This window comes from Ammospiza caudacuta, chromosome 19 (genome assembly GCF_027887145.1).
Source record: "Ammospiza caudacuta isolate bAmmCau1 chromosome 19, bAmmCau1.pri, whole genome shotgun sequence".
Classification (NCBI taxonomy): domain Eukaryota; kingdom Metazoa; phylum Chordata; class Aves; order Passeriformes; family Passerellidae; genus Ammospiza; species Ammospiza caudacuta.
In genome coordinates this window covers 565,126-588,609 of record NC_080611.1, presented here as the reverse complement: position 1 = coordinate 588,609, position 23,484 = coordinate 565,126, and the positions used below count along the sequence as shown (strand labels likewise).

General features: G+C 38.6%; 1 pseudogene; it reads left to right on the top strand.

Annotated features, from left to right (window-relative positions):
- Positions 1 to 462: 462 nt before the first annotated feature.
- Positions 463 to 22,997, top strand: LOC131565973 (synaptonemal complex protein 1-like; annotated as a pseudogene).
- The last annotated feature ends 487 nt before the right edge of the window (positions 22,998 to 23,484 follow it).

Sequence of the window (23,484 nt, the reverse complement as noted above, 5' to 3'; positions counted from 1 at the left end):
TGACGGCATCTTCATAGCTGAGCGGGCAGGAAGAAGTTCGTTTCTTCTGATAAGAGAGCAATAAATTCTCTTTCTCTGAAAGATTTAGGTGTCCTGTGGCCACTATCTCGTTGCGAGTCCTTTCTTTAAAAAAAATATCTCACATAGCATAGCTTTTATTTTAACATTATGTTATACCCTAAAACTAGATTTAACACACTACTTAAGAAAATTAATACAGCATAACTTTCTGACACAACACATATAATATTCATTTTAATATTTGCGAAAAGGCAATCACAAAACACGCATTTTTCCCTCGGGAGGACTGGGCTCCCCCAGTTATTCCCTGTGCAGCCGGTACTCCCCCTTCCCCTCAGAGCTCTCCCGCGCTGAGGGGCCGCTGCCGCTTACCCGCCCTTCGCGCCCGCCCTCAGCGGCCGCTGGGAGCTGGGGCCGCCCGGCCGCCCTTTTATCGGAGCCATGGAGAAGGAAAACCGCTTTAAATTGTTCATGCCGCCGCGCCTGAGCGCTGGGCAGGTGTCTGCGGGCAGATCCCAGGTGAGCGCTCGGCCGGGGCTGGTGAGGGCGGCACATACCACCCCCCCCCCCCCCCCCCCCCCCCGCTGGCCGCCCCCTCGGGCTGTGCTGCTCTGGAGGCCGCGGCTGAGGACGGGACGGGGGGAAAGCGCAGGGGCCCTTCCCGGAGACACGGGGACAGTGCTGGGCCCGGGGAGTACCCCGGCAGAGCCCCGAGCTGGAGCACACACACACCTGCCCCTTGCCCCGGGCTGGAGCGCACACACACCTGCCCCTTGCCTCAGCAGAGCTGGAGCACACACACACCTGCCCCTTGCCCCGGGCTGGAGCACACACACACCTGCCCCTTGTCCCGGCAGAGCTGGAGCACACACACACACACACACCTGCCCCTGCATAGGCCGGGACGGCTCCTGCACTGGACTAATTTCTATGCATATGCCTAGAGTGGCACATGCACAGACATCTTCGGTTTGAATTTCAAAGACTTTTGCTGTTGTGTTCTCTCAAAACTGAAGGGAATCATCTTCTGGAGCATCCGCTCTGTGCTGTAAGTCCACATTTGCTGTGGGTAATTCAGCCCAGAGAGCGAGCAGGGCTCTGTCGCTGGCCGGAGTCTGTGTACAAATCACCAATGGGACGGAACTGCTGAGGAACTGCCTTGAGCTGTTTTATTTTCCAGCATCAGTCTCATTACTTGGTTATGACAATGGGAAGATGCCAGCAGCTCACATCCCAGGCAGCAGACAAAGAACTTAATGTGACAACTTACTTTAAAAGTTTTTTGACCAATCACACAAAGCAAAAGCATATTGACAGCAGTTCTATCCAACCACTTGATGCCGAATTTTGCCCCAAAAGGCGAGAATAACTGCTTAAGAGACTCAGCCTAAGTCAGATAAGCAGGAGGTATTTTATTACAACGCGTCGGAGAAATCACAAAATGGATTTCTGAATTATGTACAGCAAAAGCGGGGTTTTATACAATTTTAAACAAGGATTACATCATTTATTACATGCATAGGCAGGCGGAGTCTTCTGGGAATTCTTGGTCTTCCTCAGTTAAATTTTAAGCTTTTCCTAATTTGGTCTTCTTCCTGTCATCCTTGGCATGTTTTTCCATGACTTAGCTGAAGTAACTGTTGTACTTGGCTTGATCCTAACGGGTTGGCAGGTCACTTTAACTTATTGGCTTCCACTTCTTCTTCTTCAAATATTCTAATTCCAAAGTTTCTTCTGTGAGTGTATTTTAGATTACCTATCCAAATATTGTGAGTGTATTTTACATTGCCTTATCTAAGTATCTGATCAAAGTTATTCCTGTATTTTAGGTTATTTATTAACTGCTGTAATTCCCTTAATATATTTTTGAGTGTCTTTTAATTCTTTTATTTTTCAGAAGCTATTAACCATTATAATAAATGGCTTCACACTATAAGCACAGGTACCTTTGGTTAAAACAATGCTTGCCTTTTTTGAATACAATACCTGCTTGTAAGCCTTGAAACACAATGCACAGAGCTCCATTATTAAGCTTAGAACTTCCTAATACCTTGCTAGATAAACTTTTCTGTAGCTTAGGGAGTTATTCAAGCCAAGCATTAATATACAGACCATTATTCTATTTGTCCTTACTTTTCTACTTTTTGCATAATTTTTCTGCTGACCTATCTCATGGCTGCTGCTTGGCTCTGATCACAGTTCTGCTGTCTCTGAGGCTGCCTTTTGCAGCTTTCCCAAACCCCTCTGATTTTATGGATTCCCACAGGCCCCACTCAGATCCTCGCACTGGCATTGGTGTCTTGGTCTCACCAGATCAGGTGTGCAGTGAAAATGTTCTGTCCCCACACTGAGTTATCAGAATTCAACAAGTTATTTTTTCATGTCGAAGCTCCTTATGAAATATGTTGAGATTCAAACAAGATATTCTGACATCAGATGAGTTAGCTGTTTACAGGATGAACTTCTGCGACTTCAAAAACTTGTAAAAGGGTATTTTCATATTGAAACATAATCAGATATGGTTTAGAAGTGCCCTTGGAAGTAAAACAAAAAAGAAATATCAACTACTGAAGTCTTCAGAAAAGTAATTTTTCTCCTTGAGTCCTTTGCCATGCACCAGTGCCCAGACAGGCAGGAGCTGCTGAGTTCCCTGCATTGAAAGCTCCCCTTTGGCCACAGTCTATAAATCAAACTGCAGGACACCAACAGTTTGATCAACCACTGGGAAGTAAGAAGTGAGTTACAAAGCCATTACCAATACCTTGGGCTTTGAAAATTGTAGGCAGCTGTTTAATTAATGACACATTCTATTTTCACATCATCTGTAGGGATTTTTTCTGGCTTTTATAATTCTTCTTTGCAAATCTACTCTTAAGGAACTAATTTTTAAATTTGTGTAGGGTATTAACAGATGCTCGGATGATGAATTTAAGCTGCTATTCGATGTGTTGAGCCATGGCAAAATCACTGATTCAGGTACGATTGGAATATTTGCCATGCACCTTCTTTAGATTTTTATATATTGTCAAGTTTTTATTTTCATGAGTAGTCTCACAGTTTCCTATCTGTAACTGTTAAATACAGTTTCACTGTTACTTTTTTTAGAAATACATTGATCAAAATCTCTTCATGTTTCAGATACAATTTCACAGCAAGTGAAACTTTGCTCTGAAGTAGATGAAGAGGTCAGCTCAGTATCAACTCTGCACATCTAATTCCTTGGGGTCTTTTGAATTTGTTCCCAAACAGTGCCTAAAGCATTATTCAGTAGATATTTCAGGGCTAAAGGAAGTAGTCAGACGGGAATAATGCTTTCTGTCTCCTGTTTAAAGATGAATCACTTTAGAGGAGATATTTGTGATTTAGTGAACATGCCTGGAAACAAATCTTTAAAAATTAAGGTGATTGCAATATTGTTGTTTTTTTCTTTGTTTGAAGTGTCTGCAAAGTCTATGAGCTTTAATTAGAGTAAGATTTAAACACTTAACTATCCTTGTGGAACTGCTTCTGAATACTCTGTTGAGGGGCAGAAGGGTTGAAGTCAGAGTATTATTTGGAAAACCGAAATTGATTGTCCCAATTGCCTGGTCTGGATTTATTTTATCTGTAAAACAATGAATTCAGTGGTTTCCTCGAGCACTGGATTCCTTTCACAGTGTCTTTACCAGCAGATCTCTACTTAAGCACAACTCAGTACAGCTCATTTTTTTTGCAATAGCTTCTGTACTTTGCAGCTACAAAACACTGTTTGCTACCACAAAATAAAACACATTTCTTGTGCTCTCTCTGCTGATTTTCATATCCCTGACAACTTTTTAGACTTTTTTAATCCTAAGCTAATAAAGTACCATCAGGACTGTAACAAAACTGTGATGCAGCCAAAACAAGGATGTTGTTTGGGGCTGTTGTAAGTAAACCAAAGGGCCCTTGGGGCTCCTGTGTTGCTCTCCCTGCCTCAACCACTGGCCCAGCACTGCTTGTAGGACACTTTCAAGGTGCTCTAAGGGCACAAGGGTGGTGGTTTTCCTTCCTGCTCCATGTGTGAGCAGAGAACTGCTGGGACACTTGGATATTTATAAATCCCTGGGTCCAGATGGGGTCCATGCCAGGGTGGTGAGGGAGCTGGCAGATGAGCTTGCCAAGCCTCTCTCCATCATTTATCAGAAGTTGTGGCTCACTGTGAGGTTCCAGATGATTGGACACTGGCCAGTGTGACACCCATGTACAAAAAAGGTAGGAAGGAGGATCCTGGTAATTCCAGGCCAGTCAGCCTGGCCTCAGTAGCAGGTGAGATAATGGAGCAGTTCATACTGAGTGCTATCACACAGCACTCACAGCCTGGCCAGGCTATCAGACCCAGCCAGCAGGGCTTTACCAAGGGTGGGTCATGTCTGACCAACCTGGGCTCCTTCTGTGAGCAGGTGACTGCCTGGTGCATGCAGGAAAGGCTGTGGGTGTTGTGTGTCTGGGCTCCAGCAAGGCCTTTGGCACTGTCTCCCACAGCACATTCCTGGAGAAGCTGCAGCCATGGCTGGGACAGGAGCACTCTGTGCTGGGCTCAGAACTGGCTGCATGGCTGGGCCAGAGAGTGATGGTGAATGGTGCTGCATCCAGCTGGCAGCCAGGCACCAGTGCTGTCCCTCAGGGCTGTACTGGGACCAGTTCTGTTTAATGTTTTTATAGACGGCATGGGTGAGGGCTCGAGTCCTTCATGAGTAAATTTGCAGAGGACATTAAGCTGGGAGCTTGTGTTGATCTACTGGAAGGAAGGAGAGCTCTGCAGAGAGACTTAGATCAGTTGGATGAATGGGCAGAGTCCAGCAGCATGAAGTTTAATCAGTCCAAGAGCTGAGTTCCACATTTTGGCCACAGAAGTCTCCTACAACGTTCCAAGCTGGGGACAGTGTGGCTGGACAGTGCTCAGGCAGAAAGGGCCCTAGGGGTGCTGGTGACAGCCGGTTGAACATGAGCCAGCAGTGTGCCCTGGTGGCCAAGAAGGCCAATGGCTCCTGGCCTGGATCAGGAATGGTGGGGCCAGCAGGAGCAGGGAGCTCATTCTGCTTCTGTACTTGGCACTGCTGAGGCTGCACCTTGAGTGCTGTGTCCAGTTCTGGCCCCTCAGTTTAGGAAGGATGTTGAGATGCTGGAGCACATCCAGAGGAGGGCAGCAAGGCTGGGGAGGGGTTTGGAACACAAGCCCTGTGAGGAACGTTTGAAGGAGCTGGGGCTGTTTAGCCTGGAGAAGAGGAGGCTCAGGGGTGACCTTATTGCTCTCTACAGCTTCCTGCAGGGAGGTTGGAGCCAGGTGGGGTCGGTCTCTTCCACCGGGCAGCACTGACAGAACCAGAGGACACAGTCTCAAGCTACAGCAGGGAAGGGATAGGTTGGATATTAGGGAAAAAAATTTCACTAAAAGAATAATGAAGCACTGGAATGCTCTTCCCAGGGAGGTGGTAGAATCACCATCTCTGGATGTGTTTAAAAAAGCCTGGACGTGGCACTTGGTGCTGTAGTAGAGGTGTCAGGGCATAGGTTGGACTCGATGATCTGAGAGGTCTCTTCCAGCCTCATTATTCTGTGATTCTGTGATTCTGTGATTCTGTGTGTGTCCATGGCAATATCACAGGTACTCTTGGATAAAGTCTCTGAAGCTTCTTCTACTTAACTCAGCAGTGTCTGTCAGAAGGAGAGGACAGAAATGGGGTGAAGAACCTGCTAGAATGAATTTTGGCTTCACTGATAATTCTGGCAAAATTTTTATTGATTTTGGTGGACTGCAGTTATCCATGTCTTTAAGCCCATCTATTTGGTGATGTCTGAAGGGGGTTTGGGATATTTCATTGTATTTGTTTCTTCTATGTGCTCTGTAATGCCTTTTGATACATACACAGAGGATGCACAAAGATTTAAACTTGGGCTCCTGATCATATATAAGCTTATATCACCATCTGTGGAAAAAATATTACTCTTGTGATGTTTCTAAGAGATAAATACATTATCTACAACAGTATTAATTAGATATTATATACTATTAATTAGATAATGTTTGAGATTAAATTGTGGAACCTGTTTTAATAGAATCCAGAAACAATGAATGAATTGTTCTCAAAACTCTACAAAGAGGCTGAAAAGATCAAGCAGTGGAAACTGACTGTGGAAACTGAACTAAACCAGAAAGAAAGAAAACTCCAAGAGAATAGAAAGATTATTGAAGCACAGAAGAAAGCCATTCAAGAACTGCAGGCCAGTATTGTATAGTGTACATTGAATAAATGAAGTTCAGTGCTTCCTGATTCAGTATGACACTATTATTGATACAATTAAATATTAAAGACTGTTGCAGTTTGGTTTGTGCCTTGAGAAAATGATTATTTTGAGAAGTTGCAGGCACCTGTCCTGTGTGAGGGTGTGTATGAAGAATATACCTGTAAGTGTCTCATTTGCTGGTAAATTATTGTTCATTAATTATTGAATCTTTCATGCAAAAGATGACTCAGCATGTAATACCAGATAGAACAGACTTCTGTCTACTGATGCCCAAAATTACTTTTTCATGAGGGATTTAAGAAGTCAAAGTGCATTTCTAATAGATTTTTCAATAACAGTGTCTTTTTGCATTTGTTCCCTATGAAATCAGATTGAAAATGAGAAACTCCGTTTGAAACTGGAAGATGAGATATGTGAAAATAAAGATCTCCTGGAAGAGTAAGTAATAGAACCAAGGATATATTTTTGTGGTGGAAATAATCAGTTTTCATGTGGGCAGTTTTATGTAGCTGTTAAATTTTGAAGGTCATTTCCATTGTTACTCCTTAGGTGCACAAAGCACTGTGCACTCCTGTGCAAACATGATATTTTTCCCTCCCTTAGAGCTGCTGCTTTGAGGCATCTGTGTAATCTGCTCAAGGAAACCTGTATTCGCTTCACAGAGAAGACCAGCAAATGTAAATGCTTTTTTAGCTTTTATTTATCAGAGTAAATGTGCTTCTAGCTTGCTCTAAATTCACAAACAGAAGCAAGAAGAAGAAATTTCTTGTGCTGTTCAGAAAAGTTCTCCAGTTGAGATCGACTGGATGTGGCTCTCAGAATGAGAAATGAATTTTAAGTGGCTCACAAAATTGGAAGTGAAGCCCCAGGTCTAACAGACTTGTGGTTTGTAATGCTGAACGCAGAGGGCTTTTGAAGGCAGTGAAATTGCTTGCTGCAAAGTTGCCAGCCTGGGAGCTCTTTGGGTGCCCAAACAGTGCTCCAGGTTTGAGGCAGTGCCCACAGCCCCGACTGGCACTGGAGCCACTGCAGGGCAGGGCAGGGCTCCCCAAGGCTGCTCAGCCCATTGAAGCTTTGCAGTCCCAGCCACACTCTGGGAATATATTCAGACATAGGCAGTGACACTTCATGCCTGGTTTTAGGCAGTAGAATCTACTCTGAATTCCCAGCACTCTGGAACAAATTTCCAGAGCTGACATTTCCTGTTTTCAGCCATCACACATTTGTGGGGAAAAAAGGTCTGAACCCCAAGGTGTAATGAGTAACTGGAATTCTTCTCATGAAACTGAACAAGCCAAGACAGTTGGATAACTTAATAAAGTTTAAATTCTTGAGGTTTTAAAATATGTTCTTGATTGGAAATCCTACTGTATATGCAATTTAGAATTGGTATTATAATCATCAGAATTTTACTAACTTGATCGTGGATACTTAAGAAGTGTCTATTTCTTTTTAGCCTTAATTCTAGAAACCCTTGTATATAGATGTACTGTTCTTTTTTGATAGCTGTTTCTTTTACTGTTCTCTTTTTAATTGTTTTCTTAGGAAAAAATAGTATCAATTACAAAAGTGAAAGGAAAGAAGGAAAATATGGACATGGAGTGTTGTTGCAATTTTATAATGACAGCTCTGTGGTTATAGGTATCTGCTGATAAGAAGAAATTCAGTGCTAAACCCTAGATTACAGTTTATAAATACTAACAGTTTTGATAGATTATTATTAAACAGCATTAATACTATAATAATTAATATGGTCACATAAACTGATCCAGAATTACACTTTTCACAGAAAAAATATCTTAGGAAGGAAATTTAAAAGCTGAGCTTGCTTAATGTTTCATTGAAATACACATTTTTCCTAGATTCTGTAACTTTCGGCAGCATGTTTCATAATGACTTATTAAATAAGAATGGAGTTGATAATTCCTTTTTAAATTTATTATGCTGATTAAGTATAATCACTTGGACAGCTGGAATTCTTGTCCAAAAGAAAAACTTTCTCATATGTTCTTGCTTTGATAGATGAACAGAAAAAGGAAGCAACAATATAATTGTATGAGGAACTTCACAGCAACGTAGAAGTAAGTGAGCAAACTTGATGCAAGGAATGTGAGTTATGTGAGCTGAGCTGAGTTCCATGTTTATGTTGGGATACTGTTTGTATCCATCCTGTGTGGGTATCATGTCATGTGTGATGCAGGAAGTTGGGTTTTCAATCCCTTTTCAAGAATTATTTTTGTGTTATATCAAACGCATTCCATGGAGAAGGTGCAGCAGTGTGTGGGATGTAGATCCTGTGATCTGGGTGATGTGTGCTTAGTGCTGGGTCACTGCCACAGCTTCTGGCTTCTCTTTGGGCTCTGTTTCACCTCCCTGCTGGTTCCTCAGAATGGCTGAGGTGGGCAGCAGCCCCTGGAGAAGTTCCAGGGTTTCCAATATTGAACTTCAAATATAAAATTTTGTGTTTAGAGAATGACAGTGGCATTTGGAGAGCTTCGTGTGCAAGCAGAGAATGACAGATTGGAAATGAGTTTCAAATGTGAGAATTCTGTTTATTAAGTTTATGCAGCTGGCTCAGTTTTGTACTTCATAGCTTGTGTTACACATGCAGTGTCAGGGCAGAGAAATGTGAAGGGCTGGAATGGTGAGCAGCTCACACTGAGACACTGGGACCCTTTTATTCCTGCTGCCTTTGGTCACTGCCTGACCCCTTCTGTTGCTGTTCCACTGGGCCAAAGCTGGAACTTTATTTCTCAAACAGTCACTCAAAACTGAAGTTTTGTCTGTGAAGTACAGTCTAGAGATCAATACTTACTTCCCATAGTTTGTTTATTTAAATGATAATGCACTAGTGTATAGCTACAGAAACTTTAGCTAAATGCTCTCTCTCTGTATGTATAGCCTGCTATGTTCCTGTTTCATTCTCACATGCTCTTTTCTGTTTGTATTTTGATTATAAAATCAAACATTGCCTCAGCAATTACTCTTGGGAAACAAATGGTACAGCTGTACAATTCCAGGCAATCTTAAACTGGAAGTTGTATTGAACTTGGAGTATATTTCAGCTAGAATGTTAACTATGGATGTTACTGTATCTCCAAAGTAAAAGAAGAAGCAGAAAAAGTGGACAAGTTTGAGAAAGAATGCAAACTGTAAGTCAGTCGAAAGGAAAAGCAGGTTTGCTCATTTTACCACCTAAGATGTAGAGCTTTGTTTGTGCCTAAAGGGGCAATGCAAGAGCCAAGAAGTGTTTCTGGGTATTAGTAAAAAAGACAAAATAACATCTGAAGCTGTATTTAAGTCAAATTCTGCTAAGTTTAGTGGTGTTTCAGTCCCTTTACTCTACTGGAATTTATGGTTTGATTTTAAATTGGAGAACTTTTTTGTTTAGAGTAATGTGACTTGATCAATATTTGGCTAAGATTATATTTAGACAAATTTTATCTATCTATCTATCTATCTATCTATCTATCTATCTATCTATCTATCTATCTGTCTGTCTATCTATCTATCTGTCTGTCTATCTATCTATCTATCTGTCTATCTTGAATGACAGCAAAATGTCTGATTATCATACCTGGGGTACAAATGAAAATTAATATCTTTTCCAGACTTCATGATGATATTTCTTGCATTTTTCTAGATTTCAGCTCTTACTATACAGAGAGATGAAAAAGATGATGTCATAGAAGACATCAAGGCTCAGCTGCAGACATCACAAAATAAGATTGCTGACTTAATGGAAGCAAAATGTAAGAGTTCTGCCTGATGTGTTTAAATGGAATTGTTTATAGAATTGAAATGTAATTGTTTATAATTGTTTATTTATTATATGTAATTGTTTAGAGAAGCACAGGAAACAGGGTCATGACAGTCCTATTCTGTTGCTGGTTGGCAGCAGAATTTTGGGGCCTTGAAGGCCTTATTTTTGTTTGGAGCAGGAGCTGCTCATGTGGGAGCAGGACTGGCAGGGCAGTTTTTAGGGTGAGTCAAGTAGTGAGAGCTTTTGAAAATTACAAGGGAAAAATATGTTGCTTCAGTTTGCAAATTTACAGTCAGGCAGATGTCACTGAGGGAACTTTTCAGAACTTGATTGCCAATACTTTTAAGCCATCTATATTCAAATTTTATATATTATTTTATAGTATATGATGTCAGTACCATTGGTCTTTGTTACATTCTTTAAATGCATGTAATTTTCCATTTTTGGCAGCATTTTTTAGTAAATATCCTATTTTTTAAAATATAAACATCTTTTTTTGTTTAGTACATAATGAAGAAATGTTAAAGGAATCCCAGGTCAGTAAAGAACATTTGAGGGCAGAGCTGGAAGAGGCTAAAATTTCATTGCAAAAGGCAGAGGTACCCCTTGCTTATAGCTTTACAGTAGAAATAGATTAGATGAGTATTTGCATAAATAATTATGGATACTTTAGACATGAAACAGCTGTAGCTGTTTGTTGCAAAACATGTTTAGAAATGATATCATGTCTTGAAGGTTACTCAAAAGAACTTGGAAACTGAATTCCAGACTACAGTGAAAACATTAATTCAGGTCACTGGAGAAAAGGAAGAGAAGGAGGAAGAATGTAAAAAAATGAAGGCTTTGCTTGCAGCCCTGACAGAGGAGTTTGAGACTTCTGTTACGGATTTGAAAAGCTTGCAAAATAGGCAAATTAATGAGTTTAAATTCCAGGAGTGATCTTACAGGTTGCAGTCTATGACAAAATCAAGAACAACTGGAAATGAAGCTGAAATTTGGAGGTTTTTTTCACACAGTGGTCTAAATGCAGAGAATTTAATGTAATTTTTTTTTTGTTTGTGATAGTTGATACTGTATAAAAAGTAAATTTTTGTCCCCTCCAACTTTCATAATTCTGTCTTTAAGAAATACAGATTTCTTAAAGGTAGGTATATATTTGTTTACTTTTATGTCTGCTGTTCTGAGGTTGTAAAAGTGAAATTTGATGTGTGTTGCAGGCAGATCTATCATCTGCCTGTTGAAAGGTAAATGTTCTTAAAGTGCTTGTGGTAAGACTTTGTCTTATTGTCCTGTAAGTTTCAAATGCAGTGCTTTGTACTCTACATTTGGGATTTTTAATTTACCATTTTCTTAGATTAAAGAAAGCTGAAGATGACTCAAAGCTGCTTACCTTGGAGCTCCAGAATAAATCTGCTGAACTGGGTAAGGCTTGTAGAAAGGCAGAAAATGAGCTGGGCAGTAATAAAAATGTTTTCTGCTGTTGTCTGGAAATGGACTGTCTCTGGTAGTTGGAGAAATGATTTTACAGTGCCTGTGCCTGTCAGGAATGCCTGGATTTATTTTTACTCAGCTGATCCCTTTTCTTTGGGGCTCATTGGTGCTGGCAGCAGCCAAAGGGCAGTGCTGTGCACAGCTCCAATAGTCAGACCATTCATGCATGAATTCCTCTGCAGGTAATTTTGGTTTGCAGCTCAGAGCAGCAGCACTGCAGGTGCCAGGAGTGACTTCTGCAGCAGAGATAAACCCTCCCATAGAGGTTTCTGTGACCCTGCCCATGCTGGAAGTGGAATGATGCTGGCAGGGGTTGTCTTTAAATATCATCAATTTGATATCCTGTGGTTTCTAGGGATGTGCTCCTTAGTCCCCAGAGTCAGAGCTCTGCCTTGCTGTTGAGAACTTGCAAAAAATACCAGAATTGTGCAAGTGCACATAGAAACCATTTAGAAGTTAGTAGCAACTGGTTTCCTTTCCCAGCATATCCATGAGATACCTTCAGCAGTTCAGATTTTTTTTCTGGAACAATGCAGGTGCATCAATACTTGGAGAATACTCTAGTCTTACAGTCCATGGTTTATTTGAAGCTATATTTGTGGAAAACATAATAGGCTGTAAATCTTATTTAAGATAAATATTTAGTTTCTCTTCAGATATAGATTTGCTAATATCTGAATCATTTTTTCAAGTCTACATTTAGATTAAGTCATAAATTAGCTTTTCAGTTTCTTAACTTAATTCAACAAGTTTTGAGAACTGGGTATTGCAAAAGGGTAAATGTTTTATACTGCCTGCTAAATATGAAAAATCATTTCTGTTCCAATAATTTTACATTTCATGTGCTGTAGAAGAGATGACTAAAGTAAAATGTGATAAAGAAGTGCAACTTGAAGAGCTGTCAGAAACTCTGGTAAATGTTAATTTTATTAATCTCATGGCATTTGCTCTTCATATGAAATTCCTCTTGCTTTGTAAGTATCTTAAATGCCATAAATAAACTCCATCCAGTCTACCTGAACATTTCTACTAAACTTTCTCACACACAATTTCAGTGTTTTCTTTGAAGAACTTCTTTGTTGCCTCTGTTTTCCTTGTCTCCCATGCTTTTGGTTTTTCTTGTCTCCCTTGTTTTTGGTTTTCCATCTCAAGGTTTTTGGTTATTTCCTCCTTTGTTCATGCCCATTCAAAGGCCACTCCCTCTGGATATAAAGTTTTCCCATTTTTCCTTCCTTCCAGGAAGGTAATTAGCTCTGGCCTCTGTGAACCCTGCTGTGCTGTGACACAGGCCCATTTTCTGTCACAGAAGTCTAAGCTATATGAAATACACTCTTAACAGAGGTTTATTTTCATTATGATTTTATATTTACAAGCCTAACAAGAATCCATATCAGCTAAAGTTAAGATAGTGAAATCAGGTGTGCATTTTACTATGTCTGCTTGTTGTTATAATCTGTGCATTGAGTGTTCTGAACTGAGTTTCACTCATTTTCTAAAATGGGCAAATTGGAGGACTTTTACTGAAGAAGAATCTTGAGGCTTGAGGCTACTGTACAAAATTTGCAGAAACAGAGAAATGTGGAGAGAGAAATGAAAATGCTCTCCAGATGAGAGAGGTCTGAAGCAGGGCAATAGTAACATGTTTTTAGAAATAGTGCAGTTACACATCATGACTTGGATACAAGTTTATACACCCAGAGCAGGGTCCCACCCTAATTGAGCAGCCCAAGTAATGAAACTCACAGCAGGGGACAGACATGAACAGCACTGGTGTCACAGTTCACTGTCTCACACCACTTCCAGATCCCAGCAGAGACTGGAAAGATCCAATCTGGATAATCCATGGCATGGATGTTGTTGGGTTCTTCTGAAAGCCCTGTGCTCTTAGTTCATGTCTGATAACCTCCAGCAGTTGGAGTTTGCTCATGGATACTGAAAACTCTTCCTTTTCATTTTGCAGAAAGAATTCCAGGATTTGAAAGCACAGCTGACAAGAACAGCTGAGAAGGAACAAGATTATTTAAAGCAGCTTGTGACTCTGAAAGCAGATCTTGAACAAGAGGCATATGACCATTTGAAAATAGAATATTGAATTAGTTTTGGTGTAATATAGAAGTTGCTTTAATACACAGTGAAATGAACTGTGATTGTTTTCTAATGGAAGTTTTGAACCACATATATGCCATTAATTATATACTTACATTTCTAAATTCCACTTTCTCTATTTGTATGTGTTCTATGGCATATGTAGTTGTTCCATATCTCTCTGACTTATTTAACAAGAAGAGAAAGTTTCTGAATTCATTGCTAATCTTGCTTTGAACTACATCATCTTCACTAACCGTTATATTTATATAAAAGTTGACTTTGATTTTCTTCCCTTCTTCTGTCACCTTTTTACATCTCTCTCTGGCTCTGCTGCAAAGCTTATATTTGTAGATAAAGGCCTGGACTTCTTTCAGCATGGAATAACACTTGATAATGGGTATGTTTATTTAAAAGGAGATTTCAAAATGCATCCTCTTATTCCTCTTGGCCATTTGTTTTAAATTAGGTTAAAGAATTAACAGCTAACAGTGTATCTCAGTAAGCTTTCACTAGAGAAAGAACAAACAGCACAAGAGAAAAATGCTGTGGCAGCAGAACTCCAGAAGCTGCAAGAACAACAAGAGGCAAGTTGTAAACTTCCAGCTTTCTTGAAAGGACTCAATTTGAGTCAATACTCAATTTGACAAATGACTCAGTTTCACAAATTAGATGATGAGCTGCAACGTGACTTGGGTCTGTAGAGTACCTGAGCTATTTTTTGTGTTTGAATTGGAATGGAAGTGTATTTACACTTGTGAACAAGGCAGGTCAGTGTGCTTTGGATGGCTTTGAAATTTTAAGAAGTCACTTTGAATTTTATTTCTTTGCTGACACGGGTCTTTATTTAGGATAGTAAGAAAGAAGAAGAAAATACAAAGCAGTTAGTTGAAAATCTAGAAGAGGCAAATAGCCAGCTAAGGCAAGTAAAAAATACTAATAATATTTGATATTGTTTAAGGAAGTAGACTCAAATAGTTGGTTATGTTCAAATGCTGCTTTCTGGGATTTTTTTGATTAAAGTTTTTCTAGATTACATAGCTAAACAGAAACTATTCAGAATTGCTGTTGGCCAAGTAGAAATTTTCTCAGATTAGAAATACCAATTGCTGCAGGAACAATGTTTGCCATCATTTTGTATTACACAGTAGGAGCTGTCTTGTTTTGCATTAGACATCTCAGGTGTGAAGGAAATTCAAATGGAAGTTGAAGGTTATGGATGAAATGTGACAAGGCAAAACTGGATCAGAGTTACTCTCTGTATCCCCAGTTCAACAGACAGGCAGCTCCCATGTTTCACAGCTGCATTGCAATAGTCCAGGTCAGGATGTATTTTCCTTGGGTTCTTGGAACATCTTTTCCTATTTAAAAGAAGTATGGACAGTTCACATATTGACTTACTGGGCCTGTTGCTGCATTTTAAGAACATTTTCATTGAGCAGCTTATGAAGTTCCCATCAACATTAGCAGCTGTTTTTGGAAAATAAAATATGGGTTTATTAGAAGTACTGAAAGTAAGTTAAAGGCAATATGTAAATATTTACTAATGCTTGTTATATTGGCACTTAGAAATGAACAGGAGTCTTTGAAGGAGAAAATGGCAAAGACAGGTGAAGAGTTGAAAAGTACACTGGATGACAGAGAAGAAAATGTATGTCCTGTGTCATGAAAATATCTTACAGAACCTGCAGGACAGCATTCAATGTAAAATCTTTGTTGGGGTTTTTTCTGCAAAGCTCTGCCTGGGAGATGTGATCTCTGCCAGAGGTTTCTTCTTTCCCAGCTGCTGCCAGCTGTGCCCTTGTGTGTCCACATGTGAGCCCTGGTATTTCAAAAGACAAGCACAGTCACTGGGATGTTCACTCTGTGCTGGAAGTTTAATATTAAAGATTTATTTGTTTGTTTTCAGGCAAACAGAGAACCTGCTTTTCTGTTTTTCATATACCCACTCAGTGGTGGATGGGCTCTGGATTAGCTTTTTATATGTAGTGTTAGTTTTAGCTTAAATAGATTCAAACATTTTTACTTTCTTTCTATTGTTTCAAAGCAACCTGGGGTTTTGAGCATTAGAATGGATTTCAAAATTTCATTGTACACGTCTAAGATTTACAATTTTAATTTCTGGTTAAGAGTACTGAAAATGAAATTTCCAGAAAGGAAAAGCCATTGAAGATTCTAGAAAATAATTGGGAAAATTCATTTTTTCATGGATGTAGGGAACTTGATACAAGTGCATTTTTTAAATTGTGAAGATCCTGGGGTTTTTTTCTTCTTCTTTCTTGAGTCTCTAACCACTAAGGAACTGGTTCACTGTTATTAATTAACATCTTGTGGTACTTTATGGCTAAAACTCTGATTATTCTGACATGTCAGCTGGTGTTTCAGTCCCATTGGAACAAACCAGACTGGTGCAAGTGCAGGTTTGAGAACATTTACAGGAATTGCTCACATAGGGAGCCATTTGTAGAACTTACTAATTCATGTCTGAAATATCTCTTTCAGATGAATAATTTAAAGAAACAGTGGAAAATAAAACCAAATGCATTGAAGAGTTGCAGCAGGAGGTGTGTAGAGATTTTAAATGTCACAAATACATAAACACATTATACTTTGGGTTGCCTTTTCAGCAGGTTTGTGTCTGCTGTGATGTCTTTAGATACACCTATTTAATTTAAAAATTCTCCTTTCTTATCCTAACCCTGAGCAAACTAGGGAGTCAGCTTTGGAATCACTTGATTTGTTAAATGAGCCTTAATTTGAAAAGAGCAATTACAAAAATAATATCTTTAATAAACTTCTATTCTTTTTCATTTAGTGCATAGTGTTATTTATGTACTTGTATGAGTATCTCAGTTACCACTAGTAGAAAAGAATTCTGCACTGGCACAAACTGTAGTAACTTCACTGTAAAAATAAATAACTTGTATTTTTGGTCATGACATCTTCACACCTTCTGTCAGCAGCATCTTAGTTTTAATACCCATTCTGCACCTCATTTGTTATTCCCTGCTGCTGCTCAGGAGGAGCCTTTCTTAAGGTCATGAAGAAACAGTAATTATCACAGAAATTAGCTGAACATTCATTTGTTTGAAAAATTGTTCTGGAACCTGAGCTGTACAACAGCTGAGAGTTATTTGCCTGATGAAAGCTGGAATTTCTTGATGCAGTTAAACCATGACATAATTCTATTAACTTATTAAGGTACAGTGCTTGTTTCGTTTTATTTCAACAGAATTAGGTGCTGAAAAAGAAAATTATTGCAGAAAGCAAGAAAAGTAATACTTATGAAGAGAAGGTAGGTTTAAATAACATCATGTAGAAGATGAGGTGAGTGTTTTTAAGTCCCACTGTAAATAATGATAATACTTGTTAAATACATTCTGAACTGGTTTTTGGATCTGGGATACAGACTTTGCAGGAATGAGTTCATAGTTTTTAGAAGATGCTTCCATTTTTAATCATTGGACACTGACTATTGGACATTAAGAGATGGATTCACATTGCAATTAATGATGTTTCAAATCTGTTCCTTTCTTTTGTTGATAGTGGACTGAACAGGGTTCAGCAACCTCATTGTAACAGAAAAGAATTTAAAAGACATATATATATATATATAAATATATTACTCTTTTTAGGCTGTTCTTTAAATGTGTTCTTCAGTGGCAATCCCTCTGATGGGAATATTGTGTCCAGCTTTGGGTACTGCACTTGAAGAAAAGTGGACTTTTTTGAGGATATTCATATGATAAACTTAAAAGGGAAAAACTGTAATCAAAATGCATAGCTGGGAGAAAAATGTACCATATGTACCATAAAACCTGTGAAAATCTGATACAGACTTACAAGAGAGGGAATAAAATCTCCATCTGTATTTGTTTTTTTCTGAGGCATTCACAGCATTTAGGGTGACTGCTTAGGGCAGTCTTCCCCATTGTGCTGTTGCCATTGTTCCTTTGAGTATTTTCTAACTCACTTCAGGCCTAAGTTCAACTCTTTATTAAAAAAAAAGGTGAACTTCGAAATAGCAAACACTTTAATCATATGCCTGAAAAGTAACAGAGTGTTTGTGTTCAAAAATAAGAGGTAAGAAAAAATCATCAACATAGTAATTCCTAAACAAATAACAGTAGCAATTCTGCATTCTCAAAAGGTGAATAAATTGCATTTAGACAAGGAAAATATGAACAAGCAACATAAGGAAGAAGTTGACTTCTATCAAAAAGACATAGAAACAAGAAAAGTAAATTAAAATAAACTTCGTGAAGAGGTGAGAGGTGTTAATTTTTACAATCTAATTTTTTTTTAATTTAAAATGTTTTTATGAAGCTTTATTGGCAGGAGTCCTTGTTCTTACATTTCAGATATAAATGGAACTTGTTGTGTTTGCCTGTGAGCAAAGCTTTAGTACATTTGGTTCTTAGGTTGGAGTATTTGAAAATATCTTTAAAATAAGAACTCCATTAAAAATTCTTTCTTTCAAGATATAGTGCAAAGAAATTCCACCCTTGGTATAAAGTCAGCACAATTAAATTAGATTATAACGTCTCCCACATTAGGACTTTTCCGCCCACACTTTTTTGATGGCAATACTAAGAAATGTTAGGGCAGAGGGCTTGAAATGGCCTTTTGGTTTGCAGTGAGCTTGCCTGCCATGGCTGTACCTTTGATCTTGCCCATTTTAACAATCTGCAGAAAAGATGAGGTATTTGAAAGGGATCTTAAAAGCAAATGAAGCCCAAGTGGGGCTGCAAACTTTGCACCCACAGGGGGAAGAAGAAATTAAGATCTAAAAAAAATTATATTGTTATGTTGATGAATGAGATGCAATTTATTACTGACAGGTAGAAAATATGAGGTTGCTTTGTGATGAAACTGCAATGATACGGAGAGAAACTGATACCAAATATCAGCACAAGAAAACTGAGATGGTGACACTGATGGAAAAGCACAAGGTCAGAGATTTTCCTGCTTGCTGTGGTTTGCAATGGGTGATACCATGTCAATACCATGTTTATAACTTGTGACACCACGTTAATGACCTTTCGAAAGCAGAAACAGGCCTGAGTCTGGGAAAAGGAAGCTGAACACATGCTGCACTTTGCATCATCTAAAATCAAATTCATTTGAAGATTATGAACACATTCCTATAGGCAGATAAATTCCATTCATCTAAACTTCTGGGATTTTTAGATTTTTTTCAATTCAGGCTTCCTTTGATACCATGTGAATGCAATATTTTTCAGTATCAGTTTGGCTCTCTCTGAGATTACTTAGTGATCATCAGCAGTTTAGCCTGACACATTTTAATTTACCTTTCTATTCCTCATTTTGCAATATCTTTAGCAGATACATTAATAAAGATGGCACAGCTGGCTTAGTGTTGAGCACATATTGCTGCACAGAAATAAAGAACTCTCTGCCAGTCCACAAAATAATACTTGAATTGAGCATTTCCTGTTTTACAGTTTCTGCGGAAGCATCAATGAATCTTTTCTTTATGAATCTTAAGGGCCTGGTTTGAAAAAATGATGTTTAAAGACTGGATAACTCTATAATTGCAACATTTAGTCACATGTTTTGAGTTTGTTGTTGGTTTGGGTTTTTTTTTACCACAGAAAGAATATGATAAAATGGTTGAAGAAAAAGATGCAGAGTTAAAAGTATATAAAATGAAACAGCAAAAGCAGTTCTCATCAGAAAGAGCACTGGTAAGGAGCACTTTGCAATGGTCAATAATTCAGTGAAGGGGCTGATGTCCTTGTGTAGGGGTTTTATACTGGCTAAGTGCAGGCACACACAAAAAAAACATTTACTCATTTTTCTCTGCTATTGTTGAGCAGAGGAGGGGAAAGAAAAATTCAAGGACTGAGTTGAGATAAGGATTAGGAGAAAAACACTTTGAGGGTAAAGCAGATTCAAAATAAATAGTATAAAAATTAATAATAGAATTAAAAGTGAGTAATAAGAATTTTAAAAAATCCTTAAAACATCTTTTTTTCCAATCCCTCCCTCTTGCCCACCAACAGCACAGAGAGACAAAAGATGTGATCTTCAGTCAGTTTGTGACTTCTAAAGATCTTTTTTCAGTTTGCTTAGAGAGTTTCTTTTCCTGCTGTGCTCTGGGGTCTTCCCACCAGAGACATTCTCTGGGAACTCTTCCAGTGTGCTTTTAATTTTTACCAGTAGCAGTCCCACCCAACCTGCTGCAACAGATCTTATTCTGGGCACTAAAAACTCAAAATGTTTCTAAAAATAAATTGCAGTAGCAGTGTGTTTGTGTCTGCTCCTCCAGGTAGCGTGTCATGTTCTGACTTCCCATGTTTCTGACTTTGAATAGGAAATTTTTGTTTTAAATATTTAGATTGTGCCCTCTCACCCCTGCTCTCCCAAGGGTTTTAAGGTATTACCTTGAACACTTCTGATCAAGTACCTGTTTCTTACAGTGCTTCAGTCTTTGTTAAACAAGCTAAAGCAAAGCTTCAAGTATAGGGCTGAAAAGCACATAGAATTATCTTGTGTATCTAATGAGTGTCCCTGTTAATTACTGTCTCACTTGGGACAGTTTTCCTTTTTCTGGGCTGTGCAGAGTTAACCCTGTCCTTTATTTAATGGTTTGTAGGAAAATGAGCTGTCATGTTTGAAATGGGAACTGTCCTCCCTTAAGGAACAGCTGAGAGCAGAAATGGAAGAAAAGGTGGAGTTTTTTTATTCCCTGAGCACTGGGGGTGAGAGGTGTGGCCTGGGCTTGTGCTGTGTGAGAAGTTGGATAAGAAATGAAACTGAACAGAAAAACAGTGACTTTGGAATGCTGGGCTTGTGCTAAAATCTGGTCATCTATTTGTGTGAACTTTGTAGCAGTCTGCGATTGTAGACTGCTCTGTAATTACACCAAGAAGATTTTTAACAACTGAATTCAAATCAATATTTCCTTGCTGTCACATAACTCTTTTGTAGGAGAATCTTGTAAAAGAGCACTCTGGCAGTGTGATTCCTGACAGTGAAAAGAAACACAAGGTAACTTTAACTTTTTAATTGCTTTTACAATTTGGTAATATTTATATTTGTAGAATCAATTGAAGTGCCATGAGAATTTATTTGCATTCAACAAAAGACATTGGAATGCTTTTGACTTCAAACTTTTTAAATTATAGAAAATACAAATTTATGTTCCTGACTGCTAAACCTTGTTTAGATCTATACAGTGAATCTATTCATGTAAAAATAGAAAATCTCCAAATTATATTCCTGAAATAAAAAAAAATATTTAAATAAAAATAAAAAATGCCTCCTTCAGTAGAGGAAGCCTCTTGGGCAGTCCAACATTGAAGTTTTGTAACTCCTAACAGTGAATTTTTCTTGTTGCATTTTTCTGCCTATATTTCTTACTTCTCTGTAGATTATTTTTTTCCCCCTTGGATAAGAAGGGATTTTAAAGGGTCACACCATCCCATGGAGATATTAGACAGCAGTTTCTGGAAGAGCTCCCAGTGTGTAATTTTTCTTGCTCAGTTGTTGATTTTTTAATGTCTCTAGAACTGATTTACTTAGTCTTTAAAAGTGTCCATTTGTAAAGGCACTTTTCCTCTATGAAAGAGAAAAAAGCTGATACAGCTGTAAAAATGGTCAAAGTATCAAAGTAGTCCTGACGGCAGAACTCACCCTTCTTCCTGTCAGGAGTTCACTTGTGGTTTTCACATTGGAACAATGGAATCCAGCACCATTTTGATGTTATCAGTCTAAAAAAGGACTGCACTGGACCATTCAATGCTTCTCAGTTTCACTTCTAGTGAAGAGACTATTTTAAATAACACCAATCTTGATGTAGCTATCAATCTTTCTCTGAAAGCCTTTTCCTGCAGTTTTGTTTGTTCCCATTTTCTTTGATGTTTGATAGAGTCCAATGTAGCGGCTACAGTTCAGAATAACCTGAATTTCTGCAGATAAGCACGGAGAACTTAAATACAATGTGCCATGAAACTCAGCTCTTCCATAGCTTCCCCTTCATTCTCCTCATTTGGCAACAAAAATAATATAAAAAAATTATATTTCCACCCCACCCCACTTTGTTTGGGTCTTTGCTTCATGTTTGGATGGAAAGATCAGAGTTCCACCATTTCTCTCAGGTGAATTCTAGGACACTCAGACTGTAAACTGGGTCCTGAGTTTGGCTTTAGATTCCATACTTACCCCATAAAATATAATCTAAAAAGAGAAACATTTTCTTTCCCAGACATGTGTTATAAAGACTCCTCCAAGGGATAAAATGCAGAGTGGAAGAAGCACAAACCTGCCTGCAGAGCAGAGCAGCAGGAAAAAGCAGAAAGTGCTTGTGCAGCTGACACTCAGTCAGACAGCTCTGAGCACACTGACCTCCTGGTAAGAGCCAGAGAACAAATCATGGGCTGAGCAGCTCATTGTGCTCACTGCTGGGGCTGAGAATGGAAATAAAGAGTTTGGGCTTCCACATTCCAGCCAATATTTATGTGTATATTTTTAATTTATTGGTTCTTTCTGGAATTGTCATTGTATGTAGATAATTAACATTCTTTTTATTGAACTGTTATGCCTCATAATGACATCTTTTTTTTCATAGTCTAATATCATTAGGGGGAAAGAAAAAGTATTTTTAATATAGTGTGACTAAGTAACTTTTTAATTTATTAGAGCATAGTCTCGGAAGAAGAAATGTTTAAAAATTTGTACAAAGATTATCCACAAGCTTCACAGTTACATTCCACAGCACCAAAAAAGGTATGTTAGCCTTTCCTAAGATTAAACCAAGCAGCTAATCAGATTGTTTACAGAAACTAAAGGATGGCTTTATTTTCCTTCCCAGAGCCCAGCTCCATGCAGTGTGAAATCTCCAGGCTCTGCTCTGAAACTCAAAACCATGAGGAGAATGCACGAGGCGGGCTGTGCTCTCCAAAATGGACAGGAAAAGGAAAATTAAAGATACTGTAAAGCTCTTTGCTTAAAATGCAGAAATGCCCAGTGCCCTGGCATTGCTTGCAGGGCTGTTTTTCTCTCAGAGTTGGTGCTTTGTTGCATTTTTCTGTCATACTCAGTGTGTTTAATAATGTGTTCATTCCTTTACACATATAAACTTTATAGATCTATAACTGCAACCCCTGCAGAGCATCTTCCACCTTTCCTCCCTTGTGCTTCAAAATGTTGGGACACAAATTAGCCAATTTTAAATTTGGAAATAAATAGAACTACACAGAAAGTTGTTTCAAAGCTGTTTCTGGCATTAGAAATTCTGGTTTCAAAGAACTTCTGTTCTTTTACATTTACTCTGTTTTTCTTAACACATAACTACTTAGTGGAAGAAATGTAGCTGTTAAATGAATGTTCTTTTACCTGAAGTCCTCTTGCTTTTTCCTGCATTTTTTAATGGCTGTTAGACCTGTCTTTTTAGACTGTTTTGTTTTCAGTATGTTAAAATGGTTTCGAAACTTCTAAAATTTCAGTAGAATTACTTGTATTTAAAAAGATTTCAGCTTCACAAGGAGTAAAATATGCACGTTATAAGATTGTGAAACCAATGTTAAGATGCCATTAAATTGTTTATCTGAAATATAAAGTGTGGGACTATTTGTTGTTGCTTTAAATATTTGAACACAGACAGAAATCACCCACCAGCCTTCCTAGGGACCAGCAGAAGTGCAAGGATAGATTAGAACATCTATTTCTGTATTAATCCTTGGTTAATCTTTGTCAGGATCTCTGGCTGGTCAGAGTGACCCTGAGAAAAGTTCCAAAGTCTCTTTTCCCAGTCTGGTGCTTGAAGAAGGAGTCAGGGCTCTTCATTTCTCAGTCTCAAGGTTGTTTATTTTATCTTATCTATAAAAAATTTT